The 16,135-nt window shown below is 40.9% G+C and overlaps 1 protein-coding gene across 3 annotated transcripts in view; it reads right to left on the bottom strand.

Moving 5' to 3' along the window:
• The window catches only part of NAIP (NLR family apoptosis inhibitory protein), a 122,212-nt gene extending 106,077 nt beyond the window's left edge, over positions 1 to 16,135 (bottom strand). For all 3 annotated transcript variants that reach the window (XM_073679517.1, XM_073679507.1, XM_073679525.1), the window contains exon 1: positions 16,014 to 16,135. The gene's annotated coding sequence lies outside the window, so the exon portion shown is untranslated. The remainder of the gene's footprint in view (positions 1 to 16,013) is intronic.

Here is a 16,135-nt window from a genome sequence, read left to right as displayed (position 1 = left end):
TTATTCTGTATGCTCTCAGGAGCAGCCTTTATATTGTATATTAGAGTGTAAGCTCCTAGGACAGGGTGTAGATTATTCTGTATGCTGTCAGGAGCAGCCTGTATATTGTATATTAGAGTGTAAGGTCCTAGGACAGGGTGTACATTATTCTGCATGACCTCAGGAGCAGCCTGTATATTGTATATTAGAGCGTAAACTCCTCGGACAGGGTGTAGATTATTCTGCATGCTCTCAGGAGCAGCCTGTATATTGTATATTAGAGTGTAAGCTCCTACGACAGGGTGTAGATTATTCGTTATGCTCTCAGGAGCAGCCTGTATATTGTATATTAGAGTGTAAACTCCTAGGACAGGGTGTAGATTATTCTGCATGCTCTCAGAAGCAGCCTCTATATTGTATATTAGAGTGTAAACTCCTAGGGCAAGCTGTAGATTATTCTGTATGCTCTCAGGAGTAGCCTGTATACTGTATTTTAGAGTGTAAGCTCCTAGGACAGGGTGTAGATTATTCTGTATGCCCTCAGAAACAGCCAGTATATTGTATATTAGATTGTAAGCTCATAGAAGAGGGTGTAGATTATTCTGCATGCTCTCAGGAGCAGCCTGTATATTGTATATTAGAGTGTAAGCTCCTAGGACAGGGTGTACATTATTCTGTATGCCCACAGGAGCAGCCTGCATATTGTATATTAGAGTGTAAGCTCCTAGGACAGGGTGTAGATTATTCTGCATGCTCTCAGGAGCAGTCTGTATACTGTATATTAGAGCGTAAGCTCCTAGGACAGGGTGTACATTATTCTGTATGTCTTCAGGAGCAGCCTGTATATTGTATATTAGATTGTAAGCTCCTAGGACAGGTTGTAGATTATTCTGCATGATCTCAGGAGCAGCCTGTATATTGTATATTAGAGAGTGAGCTCCTAGGACAGGTTGTAGATTATTCTGTATGCCCTCAGGAGCAGCCTGTATATTGTATTTTAGAGCATAAACTCCTAGGACAGGGTGTACATTATTCTATATGCCCTCAGGAGCAGCCTGTATATTGTATTTTAGAGCGTAAACTCCTAGGACAGGGTATAGATTATTATGTATGCTCTCAGGAGCAGCCTGTATATTGTATATTAGATTGTAAGCTCCTAGGACAGGGTGTAGATTATTCTGTATGATCTCAGGAGCAGCCTGTATATTGTATATTAGAGAGTGAGCTCCTAGGACAAGGTGTACGTTATTCAGTATGCTGTCAGGAGCAGCCTGTATATGGTATATTAGATTGTAAGCTCCTAGGACAGGGTGTAAATTATTCTGCATGCTCTCAGGAGCAGCCTGTATATTGTATATTAGATTGTAAGCTCCTAGGACAGGGTGTAGATTACTCTGTATGCTCTCAGAAACAGCCTGTATATTGTATATTAGATTGTAAGCTCCTAGGACAGGGTGTAGATTATTCTGCATGCTCTCAGGAGCAGCCTGTATATTGTATACTAGAGTGTAAGCTCCTAGGACAGGGTGTAGATAATTCTGTATAATCTCAGGAGCAGTCTGAATATTGTATATTAGAGTGTAAGATCCTAGGACAGGGTGTAAATTATTCTTTATGCTCTCTGGAGCAGCTTGTATATTGTATATTAGAGTGTAAGCTCTTAGGACAGGGTGTACATTATTCTGTATGCTCTCAGGAGCAGCCTGTATATTTTATATTAGATTGTAAGCTCCTAGTACGGGGTGTAGATTATTCTGTATGCCCTCAGGAGCAGCCTGTATATTTTATATTAGATTGTAAGCTCCTAGTACGGGGTGTAGATTATTCTGTATGCCCTCAGGAGCAGCCTGTATATTGTATATTAGAGTGTAAGCTCCTAGGACAGGGTGTAGATTATTCTGTATGCTCTCAGGAGCAGCCTGTATATTGTATATCAGAGTGTAAGCTCCTAGGACAGGGTGTAGATTACTCTGTATAATCTCAGGAGCAGTCTTTATATTGCATATTAGAGTGTAAGCTCCTAGGACAGGGTGTAGATTATTCTGTATGCTCTCAGGAGCAGCCTGTATATTGTAAATTAGAGTGTAAGCTCCTATAACAGGGTGTACATTATTCTGCATGCCCTCAGGAGCAGCCTGTATATTGTATTTTAGAGCGTAAACTCCTAGGACAGGGTGTAGATTATTATGTATGCTCTCAGGAGCAGCCTGTATATTGTATATTAGAGTGTAAGCTCCTAGGACAAGGTGTAAATTATTCTGTATGCTCTCTGGAGCAGCTTCTATGTTGTATATTAGAGTGTAAGCTCCTAGGACAGGGTGTACATTATTCTGCATGCTCTCAGGAGCAGCCTGTATATTTTATATTAGAGCGTAAACTCCTAGGACAGGGTGTAGATTATTCTGCATGCTGTCAGGAGCAGCCTGTATATTGTATATTAGAGTGTAAGCTCCTAGGAAAGGGTGTAGATTATTATGTATGCTCTCAGGAGCAGCCTGTATATTGTATATTAGAGTGTAAACTCCTAGGACAGGGTGTAGATTATTCTGCATGCTCTCAGAAGCAGCCTCTATATTGTATATTAGAGTGTAAGCTCCTAGGACAAGCTGTAGATTATTCTGTATGCTCTCAGGAGTAGCCTGTATATTGTATTTTAGAGTGTAATCTCCTAGGACAGGGTGTAGATTATTCTGTATGCCCTCAGAAACAGCCTGTATATTGTATATTAGATTGTAAGCTCATAGGAGAGGGTGTCGATTATTCTACATGCTCTCAGGAGCAGCCTGTATATTGTATATTAGAGTGTAAGCTCCTAGGACAGGGTGTAGATTATTCTGTATGCTCTCAGGAGCAGTCTGTATACTGTATATTAAAGTGTAAGCTCCTAGGACAGGGTGTAGATTATTCTGCATGTCCTCAGGAGCAGCCTGTATATTAGATTGTAAGCTCCTATGACAGGGTGTAGATTATTCTGTATGATCTCAGGAGCAGCCTGTATATTGTATATTAGAGTGTGAGCTCCTAGGACAAGGTGTACATTATTCAGTATGCTGTCAGGAGCAGCCTGTATATGGTATATTAGATTGTAAGCTCCAAGGACAGGGTGTAGGTTATTCTGCATTCTCTGAGGAGCAGCCTGTATATTGTATATTAGAGTGTAAGCTCCTAGGACAGGGTGTAGATTATTCTGTATGCTCTCAGGAGCATCCTGTATATTGTATATTAGAGTGTAAGCTCCTAGGACAGGGTGTAGATTATTCTGTATGCTCTCAGGAGCATCCTGTATATTGTATATTAGAGTGTAAACTCCTCGGACAGGGTGTAGATTATTCTGTATGCTCTCAGGAGCAGCCTGTATATTGTATATTAGATTGTAAGCTCCTAGGACAGGGTGTAGATTATTCTGTATGCCCTCAGAAACAGCCTGTATATTGTATATTAGATTGTAAGCTCCTAGGACAGGGTGTACATTATTCTGCATGCTCTCTGGAGCAGCTTGTATATTGTATATTAGAGTGTAAGCTCCTAGGACAGGGTGTACATTATTCTTCATAGGAGAGGGTGTCGATTATTCTGTATGATCTCAGGAGCAGCCTGTATATTGTATATTAGAGTGTGAGCTCCTAGTGGAAGGTGTACATTATTCAGTATGCTGTCAGGAGCAGCCTGTATATTGTATATTAGAGTGTAAGCTCCTAGGACAAGGTGTACATTATTATGTATGCTCTCAGGAGCAGCCTGTATATGGTATATTAGATTGTAAACTCCTAGGACAGGGTGTAGATTATTCTGTATGCCCTGAGGAGCAGCCAGCAAATTGTATATTAGAGCGTAAACTCCTAGGACAGGGTGTAGATTATTCTGCATGCTCTCAGGAGCAGCCTTTATATGGTATATTAGAGTGTAAGCTCCTAATACAGGGTGTAGATTATTCTGTATGCCCTGAGGAGCAGCCTGCATATTGTATATTAGAGTGTAAACTCCTAGGACAGGGTGTAGATTATTCTGCATGCTCTCAGGAGCAGCCTGTATATGGTATATTAGAGTGTAAGCTCCTAGGACAGGGTGTAGATTATTTCGTATGCTCTCAGGAGCAGTCTGTATATTGCATATTAGAGTGTAAGATCCTAGGACAGGGTGTAGATTATTTTTTATGCCCTCAGGAGCTGCCTGTATATTGTATATTAGAGTGTAAACTCCAAGGACAGGGTGTAGATTATTCTGTATGCCCTCAGAAACAGCATGTATAATGCATATTAGATTGTAAGCTCCTAGGACAGGGTTTAGATTATTCTGCATGCTGTCAGGAGCAGCCTGTATATTGTATATTACAGTGTAAGCTCCTAGGACAAGGTGTACATTATTCTGTACACTCCTAGGAGCAGCCTTTATATTGTGTATTATAGTGTAAGATCCTAGGACAGGGCGTAGATTATTCTGTATGCTCTCAGGAGCAGCCTGCATATTGTATACTAGAGTGTAAGCTCCTAGGACAGGGTGTAGATTATTCTGTATGCTCTCAGGAGCAGCCTGTATATTGTATATTAGACTGTAAGCTCATAGGACAGGGTGTAGATTATTCTGTATGCTCTCAGGAGCAGCCTGTATATTGTATATTAGAGTGTAAGCTCCTAGGACAGGGTGTAGATTATTCTGTATGCTCTCAGGAGCAGCCTGTATATTGTATATTAGAGTGTAAGCTCCTAGGACAGGGTGTATATTATTCTGTATGCTCTCAGTAGCAGTCTGTATATTGTATATTAGAGTGTAAGCTCCTAGGTCAGGGTGTAGATTATTCTGTATGCCCTCAGAAACAGCCTGTATAATGTATATTAGATTGTAAACTCCTAGGACAGGGTGTAGATTATTCTGCATGCTCTCAGGAGCAGCCTGTATATTGTATATTAGAGTGCAAGCTCCTAGGACAGGGTGTAGATTATTCTGTATGCTCTCAGGAGCAGGCTGTATATTGTATATTAGAGTGTAAGCTCCTAGGACAGGGTGTACATTATTCTGTATGTCCTCAGGAGCAGCCTGTATATTGTATTTTAGATTGAAAGCTCCTAGGACAGGGTGTACATTATTCTGTATGATCTCTGGAGCAGCCTGTATAATGTATATTAGAGTGTAAGCTCCTTGGACAAGGTGTACATTATTCTGTATGCTCTCAGGAGCAGCCTGTATATTGTATATTAGATTGTAAGCTCCTAGGACAGGGCGTAGATTATTCTGTATGCTCTCAGGAGCAGTCTGTATACTGTATATTAGAGTGTAAGCTCCTAGGACAGGGTGTACATTATTCTGTATGCTCTCAGGAGCAGCCTGTATATGGTATGTTAGAGTGTAAGCTCCTAAAACAGGGTGTACATTATTCTGTATGCTCTCAGGAGCAGCCTGTATATAGTATATTAGATTGTAAGCTCCTAGGAAAGGGTGTAGATTATTCTGTATTCTCTCAGGAGCAGCATGTATATTGTCTATTAGATTATAATCTCCTAGGACTAGGTGTACATTATTCTGCATGCTCTCAGGAGCAGACTGTATATTGTATATTAGAGTGTAAGCTCCTAGGACAGGGTGTAGATTATTCTGTATGCTCTCAGGAGAAGTCTGTATATTGTGTATTAGATTGTAAGCTCCTAGGACAGGGTGTAGATTATTCTGCATGCTCTCAGTAGCAGCCTGTATAATGTATATTAGAGTGTAATCTCCTATGGCAGGGTGTAGATTATTCTGTCTGCCCTCAAGAGCAGCCTGTATATTGTATATCAGAGTGTAAGCTCCTAGGACAGGGTGTAGATTATTCTGTATGCTCTCAGTAGCAGCCTGTATATTGTATATTAGAGTGTTAGCTCCTAGGACAGGGTGTAGATTTTTCTGTATGCCCTCAGGAGCAGCCTGTATATTGTATATTAGAGTGTAAGCTCCTAGGATAGGATGTAGATTATTCTGTATGCTCTCAGGAGCAGTCTGTATATTGTATATTAGAGTGAAAGCTCCTAGGACAGGGTGTAGATTATTCTGTATGCACTCAGGAGAAGTCTGTATATTGTATATTAGATTGTAAGCTCCTGGGACAGGGTGTAGATTATTCTGAATGCTCTCAGGAGCAGCCTGTATATTGTATATTAGATTGTAAGCTCCTAGGACAGGGTGTAGATTATTGTGTATGCTCTCAGGAGCAGCCTGTATATTGTATATTAGTCTGTAAGCTCCTAGGACAGGGTGTAGATTATTCTGTATGCCCTCAGGAGCAGCCTGTATATTGTATATTAGAGTGTAAGCTCCTAGGACAGGGTGTAGATTATTCTGTATGCTCTCTGGAGCAGCCTGTATATTGTATGTTAGATTGTAAACTCCTAGGATAGGGTGTACATTATTCTGCATGCCGTTAGAAGCATCCTTTATATTGCATATTAGATTATAATCTCCTAGGACTAGGTGTACATTATTCTGCATGCTCTCAGGAGAATCCTGTATATTGTATATTAGAGTGTAAGCTCCTAGGACAGGGTGTAGATTATTCTGTATGCTCTCAGGAGAAGTCTGTATATTGTGTATTAGATTGTAAGCTCCTAGGACAGGGTGTAGATTATTCTGTATGCTCTCAGGAGAAGTCTGTATATTGTGTATTAGATTGTAAACTCCTAGGACAGGGTGTAGATTATTCTGTCTGCTCTCAGGAGAAGTCTGTATATTGTGTATTAGATTGTAAACTCCTAGGACAGGGTGTAGATTATTCTGCATGCTCTCAGTAGCAGCCTGCATATTGTATATTAGAGTGTTAGCTCCTAGGACAGGCTGTAGATTATTCTGTATGCCCTCAGGAGCAGCCTGTATATTGTATATTAGAGTGTAAGCTCCTAGGACAGGATGTAGATTATTCTGTATGCTCTCAGGAGCAGTCTGTATATTGTATATTAGAGTGTAAGCTCCTAGGAAAGGGTGTAGATTATTCTGTATTCTCTCAGGAGAAGTCTGTATATTGTATATTAGATTGTAAGCTCCTGGGACAGGGTGTAGATTATTCTGAATGCTCTCAGGAGCAGCCTGTATATTGTATATTAGTCTGTAAGCTCCTAGGACAGGGTGTAGATTATTCTGAATGCTCTCAGGAGCAGCCTGTATATTGTATATCAGAGTGTAAGCTCCTAGGACAGGGTGTAGATTATTCTGTATGCTCTCAGTAGCAGCCTGTATATTGTATATTAGAGTGTAAGCTCCTAGGATAGGATGTAGATTATTCTGTATGCTCTCAGGAGCAGTCTGTATATTGTATATTAGAGTGAAAGCTCCTAGGACAGGGTGTAGATTATTCTGTATGCACTCAGGAGAAGTCTGTATATTGTATATTAGATTGTAAGCTCCTGGGACAGGGTGTAGATTATTCTGAATGCTCTCAGGAGCAGCCTGTATATTGTATATTAGATTGTAAGCTCCTAGGACAGGGTGTAGATTATTGTGTATGCTCTCAGGAGCAGCCTGTATATTGTATATTAGTCTGTAAGCTCCTAGGACAGGGTGTAGATTATTATGTATGCTCTCTGGAGCAGCCTGTATATTGTATGTTAGACTGTAAACTCCTAGGATAGGGTGTACATTATTCTGCATGCCGTTAGAAGCATCCTTTATATTGCATATTAGATTATAATCTCCTAGGACTAGGTGTACATTATTCTGCATGCTCTCAGGAGAATCCTGTATATTGTATATTAGAGTGTAAGCTCCTAGGACAGGGTGTAGATTATTCTGTATGCTCTCAGGAGAAGTCTGTATATTTTGTATTAGATTGTAAGCTCCTAGGACAGGGTGTAGATTATTCTGTATGCTCTCAGGAGAAGTCTGTATATTGTGTATTAGATTGTAAACTCCTAGGACAGGGTGTAGATTATTCTGTATGCTCTCAGGAGTAGTCTGTATATTGTATATTAGAGAGTAAGCTCCTAGGACAGGGTGTAGATTATTCTGTATGCTCTCAGGAGCAGCCTGTATATTGTATATTAGAGTGTAAGCTCCTAGGACAGGATGTAGATTATTCTGTATGCTCTCAGGAGCAGTCTGTATATTGTATATTAGAGTGTAAGCTCCTAGGACAGGGTGTAGATTATTCTGTATGCACTCAGGAGAAGTCTGTATATTGTATATTAGATTGTAAGCTCCTGGGACAGGGTGTAGATTATTCTGTATGCTCTCAGGAGCAGCCTGTATATTGTATATTAGATTGTAAGCTCCTAGGACAGGGTGTAGATTATTGTGTATGCTCTCAGGAGCAGCCTGTATATTGTATATTAGTCTGTAAGCTCCTAGGACAGGGTGTAGATTATTCTGTATGCTCTCAGGAGCAGCCTGTATATTGTATATTAGATTGTAAACTCCTAGGACAGGGTGTAGATTATTCTGTATGCTCTCAGGAGCAGCCTGTATATTGTATATTAGATTGTAAACTCCTAGGACAGGGTGTACATTATTCTGTATGCTCTCAGGAGCAGCCTGTATATTGTATATTAGAGTGTAAGCTCCTAGGACAGGGTGTAGATTATTCTCTATGCTCTCAGGAGCAGCCTGTATATTGTATATTAGATTGTAAGCTCCTAGGACAGGGTGTAGATTATTCTGTATGCCCTCAGGAGCAGCCTGTATATTGTATGTTAGATTGTAAACTCCTAGGATAGGGTGTACATTATTCTGCATGCCCTTAGGAGCATCCTTTATATTGCATATTAGAGTATAAGCTCATAGGACAGGGTGTAGAATATTCTGTATGCTCTCAGGAGAATCCTGTATATTGTATATTAGAGTGTAATCTCCTATGACAGGGTGTAGATTATTCTGTACGCTCTCAGGAGCAGCCTCTATATTGTATATTAGAGTGTAAACTCATAGGACAGGGTGTAGAATATTCTGTATGCTCTCAGGAGAATCCTGTATATTGTATATTAGAGTGTAAGCTCATAGGACAGGGTGTAGATTATTCTGTATGCTCTCAGTAGCAGTCTGTATATTGTATATTAGAGTGTAAGCTCCTAGGACAGGGTGTAGATTATTCTGTATGCTCTCAGTAGCAGCCTGTATATTGTATATTAGAGTGCAAGCTCCTAGGTCAGGGTGTAGATTATTCTGTATGCCCTCAGAAACAGCCTGTATAATGTATATTAGATTGTAAGCTCCCAAGGACAGGGTGTAGATTATTCTGTATGCTCTCAGGAGCAGGATGTATATTGTATATTAGAGTGTAAGCTCCTAGGACAGGGTGTACATTATTCTGTATGTCCTCAGGAGCAGCCTGTATATTGTATTTTAGATTGAAAGCTCCTAGGACAGGGTGTACATTATTCTGTATGATCTCTGGAGCAACCTGTATAATGTATATTAGAGTGTAAGCTCCTAGGACATTGTGTACATTATTCTGTATGCTCTCAGGAGCAGCATGTATACGGCATATTAGATTGTAAGCTCCTAGGACAGGGTGCAGATTATTCTGTATGCTCTCAGGAGCAGCCTGTATATTGTATATTAGATTGTAAGCTCCTAGGACAGGGTGTACATTATTCTGTATGCTCTCAGGAGCAGCCTGTATATGGTATGTTAGAGTGTAAGCTCCTAAAACAGGGTGTACATTATTCTGTATGCTCTCAGGAGCAGCCTGTATATTGTATATTAGATTGTAAGCTCCTAGGACAGGGTGTAGATTATTCTGTGTGCTCTCAGGAGCAGCCTGTATATTGTATATTAGATTGCAAGCTCCTAGGAAAGGGTGTAGATTATTCTGTATTCTCTCAGGAGCAGCATGTATATTGTATATTAGAGTGTAAGCTCCTAGTACAGGGAGTAGATTATTCTGTATGCTCTCAGGAGCAGCCTGTATATTGTATATTAGATTGTAAGCTCCTAGGACAGGGTGTACATTATTCGACATGCTCTCAGGAGCATCCTGTATATTGTATATTAGAGTGTAAACTACTAGGACAGGGTGTAGATTATTGTGTATGCTCTCAGGAGCAGCCTGTATATTGTATATTAGATTGTATGCTCCTAGGACAGGATGTAGATTATTGTGTATGCTCTCAGGAGCTGCCGGCATATTGTATATTAGATTGTAAACTCCTAGGACAGGGTGTAGATTATTCTGTATGCTTTCAGGAACAGCCTATATATTGTATATTAGAGTGTAAGCTCCTAGGACAGGGTGTACACTGTTCTGTATGCTCTCAGGAGTAGACTGTATTTTGTATATTAGAGTGTAAGCTCCTAGGACAGGGTGTACATTATTCTGCATGCTCTCAGGAGCATCCTGTATATTGTATATTAGAGTGTAAGCTCCTACGACAGGGTGTATATTATTCTGTATGTCCTCAGGAGCAACCTGTATGTGGTATATTAGATTGTAAGCTCCTAGGACAGGGTGTAGATTATTCCGAATGCTGTCAGGAGCATCCTGTATATTGTATATTAGAGTGTAAGCTCCTAGGACAGGGTGTATATTATTCTGTATGCCCTCAGGAGCAGCCTGTATGTTGTATATTAGATTGTAAGCTCCTAGGACAGGGTGTAGATTATTCTGTATGCTCTCAGGAGTAGACTGCATTTTGTATATTAGAGTGTAAGCTCCTAGGACAGGGTGTATATTATTCTGTATGCCCTCAGGAGCAGCCTGTATATTGTATATTAGTGTGTAAGCTCCTAGGACAGGGTGTAGATTATTCTGTATGTTCTCAGGAGCAGCATGTATACGGTATATTAGATTGTAAGCTCCTAGGACAGGGTGTAGATTATTCTGTATGCTCTCACGAGCAGCCTGTATATTGTATATTAGATTGTAAACTCCTAGGACAGGGTGTACATTATTCTGTATGCTCTCAGTAGAATCCTGTATATTGTATATTAGAGTGTAAGCTCCTAGTACAGGGTGTAGATTATTATCTATGCTCTCAGGAGAAGTCTGTATATTGTGTATTAGAGTGTAAGCTCCTAGGACAGGGTGTAGATTATTGTGTATGCTCTCAGGAGAAGTCTGTATATTGTGTATTAGAGTGTAAGCTCCTAGGATAGGGTGTACATTATTCTGTATGCTCTCAGGAGAAGTCTGTATATTGTGTATTAGATTGTAAGCTCCTAGGACAGGGTGTACATTATTCTGCATGCTCTCAGTAGAATCCTGTATATTGTATATTAGAGTGTACTCTCCTAGTACAGGGTGTAGATTATTATCTATGCTCTCAGGAGAAGTCTGTATATTGTGTATTAGAGTGTAAGCTCCTAGGACAGGGTGTAGATTATTGTGTATGCTCTCAGGAGAAGTCTGTATATTGTGTATTAGATTGTAAGCTCCTAGGACAGGGTGTACATTATTCTGCATGCTCTCAGAAGCATCCTGCATATTGTATATTAGAGTGTAAGCTCCTCGGACAGGGTGTAGATTATTCTGTATGTTCTCAGGAGCAGCATGTATACGGTATATTAGATTGTAAGCTCCTAGGACAGGGTGTAGATTATTCTGTATGCTCTCACGAGCAGCCTGTATATTGTATATTAGATTGTAAACTCCTAGGACAGGGTGTACATTATTCTGTATGCTCTCAGTAGAATCCTGTATATTGTATATTAGAGTGTACTCTCCTAGTACAGGGTGTAGATTATTATCTATGCTCTCAGGAGAAGTCTGTATATTGTGTATTAGAGTGTAAGCTCCTAGGACAGGGTGTAGATTATTGTGTATGCTCTCAGGAGAAGTCTGTATATTGTGTATTAGAGTGTAAGCTCCTAGGATAGGGTGTACATTATTCTGTATGCTCTCAGGAGCAGCCTGTATATTGTATATTAGATTGTAAGCTCCTAGGACAGGGTGTACATTATTCTGTATGCTCTCAGGAGAAGTCTGTATATTGTGTATTAGATTGTAAACTCCTAGGACAGAGTGTAGATTATTGTGTATGCTCTCAGGAGCAGCCTGTATATTGTATATTAGAGTGTAAGCTCCTAGGACAGGGTGTAGATTATTCTGTATGCTCTCAGGAGAAGTCTGTATATTGTGTATTAGATTGTAAACTCCTAGGACAGAGTGTAGATTATTGTGTATGCTCTCAGGAGCAGCCTGTATATTGTATATTAGATTGTAAGCTCCTAGGACAGGGTGTAGATTATTGTGTATGCTCTCATGAGCTGCCGGCATATTGTATATTAGATTGTAAGCTCCTAGTACAGGGTGTACATTATTCTGCATGCTCTCATGAGCATCCTGTATATTGTATATTAGAGTGTAAGCTCCTAGGACAGGGCGTATATTATTCTGTGTGCCCTCAGGAGCAGCCTGTATGTTGTATATTAGATTGTAAGCTCCTAGGACAGGGTGTAGATTATTCTGTATGCTCTCAGGAGTAGACTGTATTTTGTATATTAGAGTGTAAGCTCCTAGGACAGGGTGTATATTATTCTGTATGCCCTCAGGAGCAGCCTGTATAGTGTATATTAGATTGTAAGATCCTAGGACAGGGTGTAGATCATTCTGTATGTTCTCAGGAGCAGCATGTATACGGTATATTAGATTGTAAGCTCCTAGGACAGGGTGTAGATTGCTCCTGAGAGCATACAGAATAATCTACACCCTGTCCTAGGAGCTTACAATCTAATATACTGTATACAGGCTGCTCCTGAGAGCATACAGAATAGCCTGTATATTGTATATTAGATTGTAAGCTCCTAGGACAGGGTGTAGATTATTCTGTATGCCCTCAGAAACAGCCTGTATATTATATTAGATTGTAAGCTCCTCTTGAGCAGGGTGTATTTGTCTTTTCCTTCCCAGGGTCGGCTCTCCTGAGCTTATAATACATGCAGATATACAGCAATATGCAGCAGGACAGACAGGATCCAGGGAAATATCCGATCGCCACAACTGGGGTCAGGAAGGAATTTTTTTCCCCCCTGAGGCAGAACTCTCCGGGGGGGTTTCTTCGCCTTCCTCTGGATCTTTGGGTCCAGTGGCTCTCAGCTGGTCCTCAATGAGCACAGCCAGTTCTGTGGTCTCTATGGGGCCTGACCTGAGAGTCATTGCGATCATAGTTTAATTTCTAAAAGGGCCAGTAATATTTTTATTACAATGTTGCTTATTGCTATTCCAATAAAAAAATAAAAAGAAAGGAAATAAAATGTCATGTGAGGTTTTTTGTCTTGACTTTTTTTTTGTACACAGTTACAATGATGGGAGTGATCATTACTACCCTCAATATTCCACAAGTAGAACCAGGAATTATGGGGGCGCCATTTACTGATGGCAGACCACATATATCTCCACCCAGTGTGGTATCATAATGTCAGCTCCTGTCCCAAGTTACATTACAAGTGTTATGGGGGCCGATCTCTGTGATGGGGAAGTGCACTAATATAGTGTATGGCCTACATAACAAACCACCTGATAGAAGACTGAAGACCGGGACACAGAGCCGCCGAATAAAGAGACACAAACGGTGTCCATCTGGGGAGCCAAGGGCCCACCAGTAACCAGCTCCAGGCCCCACTGTCCAGCTACATGCAAATGTGACATTATCCTCAATCACAAATTTATACAACGATGAACTGGGTAAATTAAATAAAAATAATTCATTTAATTTACCTAATTGTTAAATTAATAAGATGCTGCCTTTGTCTGTACATAGCGATTCAAGTACATAGGGCCAAGTACTGCGCATATAAGAGGGTGGTGGTCCACTCCTGCAGAGGGGCCCACCAGAGGATTCTCCTGTTCTCCTGTGGGCAAGTCCAAACCTGGCACCTACTGACACCACCGCTGAAGCTGAATAACAGGAACCAGGGCAGCGGCAAAAAGGCAGTGATGAACCCAGGGAGGGTGAGCAAAGCTCAGTTTGTTATTTTACATATCACTGAACCTGTGATCAAAAAAATATCTTAAGAGGGGGCAACCTGTAACAAAAGGTTGCTGCAATCATACAAAAAAAACTGTGCATCTTATAATCATTTCTGTGAAAACTTCCTTCAGAGCTGTGCTTCACCCAGCCAAATTAGACCGCCTGCTGTGAACTGATGAGGGGTATCTACCCCGAAACACATCTTTTGATGGAGTGGCTGATTTGATGCATCCGGTGTGTTTGTATGGGTCGCGGTGGTGTGAAGGACCTGCGGTGACGTCATTGACTCATGTGACAGGTCACGCAACCGCCGACGTCAACGGTTGCGTGATCTGTCACATGACTAAATGACGTCATGGCAGGTCCTCACACCACCGCGACCCATGCAACAAATCGGAAGGTAAGTATAATCTTTATTTTTTATTTTAAATTCTTTTTTCTTTACAGGTTCTTCGGTACCTGGGTCTGGAGGAGAGTCTCCTCTTCTCCATACCCAGGTACCATCCGCACATAGAAACGCATATTATATGTGTGTGTAAATGTATTGACACGGATAATATGCGTTTCAATGCAAGTCAATGGCGGCAATTACGCTGCGTGTCCGCAAAATTAACGGACATGCTGCGTATTTTTCCGCAATGATAATCCGCAGCAGAAATTTCCGCAGCACGTGCACAGCACATGTGGATTATCATTGGGGACCATGGGGCACGTATTACCAAGCATTTTTTAAGTGTTTTCGCTGCGGAAATTCTGCGGCAAAAACGCTTGAAAAACGCATAGTGGGCACGCAGCCTTACATTGAGAGTTTGTGATGCCAGCTTATTACTTCTGGCCAGTCAGAAGCTACTGTTACAAGATGGCGCCACGGGACCAGAGAGAGCGGCACTAAAAAAAACGGAAAAGACACCGGAGGTTAACTTTATGACCGGGGACAGGGGGTTTACATTTAAAACGCCACTCCAGCGCTGAAAAAAACCTGCTGGAGTGGTGCTTTAAGAAACAATGGGGTTGATTTGCTAATCCTGTAAAAGGGCTTGTTTACACAGGTTTTTATAGTACTAGTAAAGTGAATGAGATTTCTGAAAGCTCACGCACATGCTGCTTACTTTTGCATTGCAGATTTGAACCTTCAAAGTGTTTTTTCAAATCTGAAGCACGTCAATTCTTTCTGCGTTTTTCACCAGTTCATATAAATGGCAAAAAAATGTATGTGAAAAAATGCATCAAAAATACACACAAAACCGGGTATATTTTACGCAGTGTTTTTCCTGCCAATTCCCTTGTTTTTACAACAGAAGAATATGCTGCAAGTACTAATTGCATGCACATAACTTTTAGGCAGTGAAAATTAAAACTTGACAGTCTTAGTATGCACCAAACTGATGACAGCAGTTCATACTCAAGTTTACATCAGCTATTACTGGATTACTATGGTCCACTAAATTACATAAAATTGTCAGGCAATTTTGGTGCAATTTCATTGCATGTAAGCAGAATTTAGACCACACTCACTCCCATCCCTATTCTGATAGACCTACAGTAAGGCTGCGTCCCTACGATCAGGAACCAGCAGCGCTTTGGATGCGGCTCACCCACGCGGCGTCCAAAACGCTGCATTATACATTAGAAGCAGAGTGGATGTGATTTATAGAAATCCCGTACCCACTGTGCTTGTTTTTGACGCTGCGTTAACTCACCTTTGGCGCGGGTTTACGACGCAAGTCTCCGCTGCTGATTTTGACCAATTGAAATGTCATTACATGGGGTGGATCCGCATGTACTGACAAAACAAGTGTGGCATTAGAACGCAGCGCTTTGGAAGCAGCGAAAATCCGCTAAGTCCAAAGCGCTGCTGGTTCCTGATCATGGGGACGTTGCCTAAGTCCTCTGTAGAGTGTAGTGAGAAAAATGTCTAAAACATAATAAATATGGACCTTGTTTTGGTGAAAATTAGCAAGAATTCTGGCACATGCAGTCTTATCCAGCCCAGAACTCATGTGATAGATGTTTATTTCCAAAAAAAAGACAATCCCTTCCCCTCCAAAATAAGATCATAGCTCAATGCAAATTTGGGCGGTCGCCTCAATGAGGTTTCACTGCACTTGAATATATGAAGTGTAAATTTAAAAACATAGAAGTAGGAGTAGAAATCACAAAGAAGAAACATACCTCTTACTGCTGAGCTTCTCTGTACAAGAAGATAAGGAAGTAACTTTAGAACTGACGTGATAATTTTCTCCGCCTCATTAGTCAGGATTAGGAAGCCAGACATGAGAGTGCAGCACATACAT

This window comes from Phyllobates terribilis, unplaced genomic scaffold (genome assembly GCF_046119375.1).
Source record: "Phyllobates terribilis strain yellow unplaced genomic scaffold, ASM4611937v1 Scaffold_1__5_contigs__length_1240528914, whole genome shotgun sequence".
NCBI lineage: Eukaryota > Metazoa > Chordata > Amphibia > Anura > Dendrobatidae > Phyllobates > Phyllobates terribilis.
Note: the sequence above shows the minus strand (reverse complement) of the source record. Positions and strands in the feature narration are given on the sequence as shown.